Source organism: Salvia splendens, chromosome 15 (assembly GCF_004379255.2).
Source record: "Salvia splendens isolate huo1 chromosome 15, SspV2, whole genome shotgun sequence".
Lineage (NCBI taxonomy): Eukaryota > Viridiplantae > Streptophyta > Magnoliopsida > Lamiales > Lamiaceae > Salvia > Salvia splendens.
This window is the reverse complement of record NC_056046.1, coordinates 14010693-14014660: the sequence shown is the minus strand read 5'-3', so window position 1 is coordinate 14014660 and position 3968 is coordinate 14010693.

The window sequence follows — 3968 nt, the reverse complement described above, 5'->3', positions numbered from 1 at the left end:
ATTTCTGCAACTTGAGATTTGAGTTGATGTTTTACCTTTGTCTCTAATGACATGCTTCAATCATCATCTCTATGAGATGTTTTTCTTTGTACCATCTTCGACACATATGGAGCCACTGATATGATGATAAAAGAAGTTGCTGATCTAATATGCTATTGATATGATATGGTGATAAAAGAAGTTGATGATCTGTTGTGTTAAAGATTATTGGAAATAAGTAATTTGATTAGAAAATGAATATAAATGTGGCTGGAAAGTTAATGAGATAAATGTGAAAATGAGCATTAAGGTAAATGAGATAAATGATATATGTCTATGAAATGTATACTTATATGATTTACATGTGAAGATGTCTGATCTATCTGTGATAATGTCTGATCTGTATGCGTTGATGTGTTATGTCGGAAATTGTCAGATATAAAGTATATTTGATTGTGTTTACGCCCCGTGCTTGAGTGTATTCGGTGGGTACAATTGGCATGCCATAGGACAGCAGCGCTGCATTATCTGTGATCTCTCGTCTTCTGGATAACCGAAGCGAGGATCGTCTGTTATCTGATGGGCCCCTATCTGATCTGTCTGATATGCACCCTCATGGGTGATCTGATTATTTGTCTGCACCCTAATGGGTGGTCTGTGCGGCGTCCTCTCGAGGACCATGACCGCGTCTGTCTGATTCTGTTTCTGATCTGGTCCGCGTACCCTAGTTTGTCACTAAGCACTTAATGGGGCTATATGTGTTCTGATATGTGAGAACAATGGTGATCGCTATGTGTTATGATATGTGATTGTGTGAAACCTCTGTTATAACTCTGATATATTTGGTACATCAGATCAAGTGTTGTTATGTGTGGTTGGATACGTGAAAATGTTGGTGTTCTGTATAAGTGTTGGTGTATGAATAATATTGTGATATATTCTGTGGTTAACTTGATAATTGGTGATGTGCACTTTACTTTGTGTTCTATCCTATTAGTTTATGAATTTATATGTGACTATGAATCTGGTAAATTCCATGAGATCAAGGAATGATGACCTAAACTTATGATTATGTTGTTGGGGGTTTCTGATATTAGATATATGTAAATGGATATGATGAGGTAGGCTTTGGAGTGTTTTTTGGATTAATAATAATGAAAATAATATATCCTTGTATAAAAAAAAAATCAATGATTTTCTGTTAAGTCGGGATTTGTACCAAAAGGTGACATCACTTATTCGATTATTAAATTAATCGGGTAAGGGGTGTTACACGGTCTCTCTGACATGGAGCCGTCTCCAACTCGCCCTGCCGGTCATGAAGTGCACGGACACGCATAACGCCCTCATGAAGTGTACGGATCCGGTCAGAGCCGAATAACTCCAGGGGTTGATCGATGAGCTGCGACGGAAGTTGAGAATTTTGTAGAGTAGAACTTTTTTTTTATTTCTAACCCGTGTAACTTTTTTTTTAATCAATGTAGTATTTTCTGTTTTTTCATTTAATCGTTGTGTTTTTTAATTAGTTTGCATTTATATATTTGAAAACATTTAAATTAATTAACAAAACAATAGCAAAACCTATAGGGCGCACCTTAAGGCGCCCCACTGCAGATGGAATGGTACCAGGATAAAATGTTGACGTGGCGATGCAAAGGGCTAGCTTTAGGGCGCCCCCAGATGCCCTAATAATTATTAGAGACAAGAAATAAAGAATGAGTATATTTGGTAAACCAACGACAGTATAAAGTATTTTAAAGATTTTGAAATAATTAATAGTATGTAAAAAAAAGGTAGACTTTCGGCCATGGCCAAGTATACTTTTTAATGGACACTATTATATTAGTTTGAGAGTGACATTTGTGGGACACAGTTTACTCTTAATGGACACTGATTTTACCCATGGAGAGCTCTACTTAACATTGATTATAACTTAATAACTAAAATAATGGTTGTCTCCCATATTGTTAGCTACTCAATTAAATAGTTTGATCCCACATTCAACACGTTTCTTACGTGGATAATTATTATCTACCGCTATAATGTAGTATTATGTGTGACCTCAGTGTTTTTTTTTTCATGTGATCACTTAATACATCATCGAACCTAAAATCTTTGTTTCTGCTAATTTTGTACTCTATTTATTATTCAATTACTACTAAAAACAATTAGGATTCGGAACCAGGAGAAATAATTGCCTGTACAGCAATATCATAATCATACCAGAGTCTAACCCGTCAGATTTTGGTGAAAGATTAATTTACGCTATATTTTTGGTGAAGAAATAAGTCTATAGTAGTATTAAAATAGACATTATACTATAAATTCTTTGAAAGATTATAACTAATTAGTTATATTTGAATTATGTTTATTCGCTTGTTTAGAGCTAAAAGATCAAAATTTGGTTTTAAGCATTAGTTCATTTTATCAGAAAATATAATGCGAAAAATACAATATTATTGCAGAAAGTAAAAGACGGGAAGAACTTTAAAGACTACATTGTGAATGACTTGAATTCTAATCTCTCCATGGTTACACAACTATATATAGACTCTAATTCTAGCTAAACATGGAAAATATATTCTAATTATACTAATATCCTTTTTATTTGATTTTCCATAATCTTCATTGATTTCCTTCTTTATTCTTGCCATATCTTCATCACTTGCCTTCTTGTTCTCCAATTAATTAATTTCCTTATTCCAACACTCCCCCTCAAGTTGAGTGTCGACTTTTTCGGCACTTAACTTGCACGATCTTTAGTTTGATAAATAGTTTATACTCGTATTTAAGAGTTCTTCAATTTCCATTGACAGTTTATGCTCGTATCATAGAGCTTCTTCAATTCATCATTGATAGTTTATACTCGTATCAAAGAGTTATTTTTTCTTCATTGAAAGTTTAGACTCGTTTCAAGGAGCTCTTCATTCATCATTGAAAGTTTAAACTCGTTTCAAGGAGTTCTTCAATTTTTCATTGACGGTTTTAACTCGTGTCAAGGAGCTAATCTAAACAGTTTTAACTCGTGTCCGGGAGCTTGTCTAAACAGTTTTTACTCATATTTAGGAGCCATCTTAGATAGTTTTTACTCGTATCTAGGAGCCACTTAGATAGTTTTAACTCATATCTAGGAGCCATCTTAGACAGTTTTGACTCTTGTCGAGGAGCTAATTCTGACAGTTTTGACTCTTGTCGATGAGCTCATTTGGACAGTTTTGACTCATGTGAAGGAGCTAATTCTGACAGTTTTGACTCGTGTCGAGGAGCTAATCTAGACAGTTTTTGCTCATATCTCGGAGCCATCTTAAGACCATTCTCGATCCATTCCAGCTCAAACTATGAGCCCATTATTTTCTTTTAATTTTTCCTTCTCTAAAAGTGAAGACCTGAAACCATCAGTCTCCTTTATGTTTCTTCATGGGTTTTTCCTCGGTGACATACTCTCAAACCATGCCACCTCCATCGAGTTATTGCCGAACTCCGTGGTGAGACTACTTCTCTCGGTGACATACTCTCAAACCATGCCACCTCCATCGAGTTATTGCCGAACTCCGTGGTGAGACTACTTCTCTGACAATACTTTTGGTCGTCCATCCAAAGTCTGCTCTCTCCTGACGGTGAGAATTCTCCCGTCACTCCTTCAATCTGGTTTCTGACTCTTCAACAGCCGACGCTTCGTGGCCATTGTGCGTCCCCCATCTATGTGTGGCGACACTATTGTCTCCCATTGTGCGTTCCTTTAAGAAGGCCTCATCTTAGAAGGCCTCATCTTCTCTTATTGGCTTTGACTTTTCCCGCGGTTGTTCCTTTAACATCATCTCATGGCAATGGGTTCTCAACGTCCTCTTAACGACATCTCATTCCCACCAACTCTTTACAGCGGTTGTGTGGCGGAGACATTAGCTCTCTCCCCCTCGTTGTGCAGACATTGGCGCCGCCTTCGTCCTCGGCAATTATCTCCTTGATTCGGAGATTGAATCGTTTGGCAG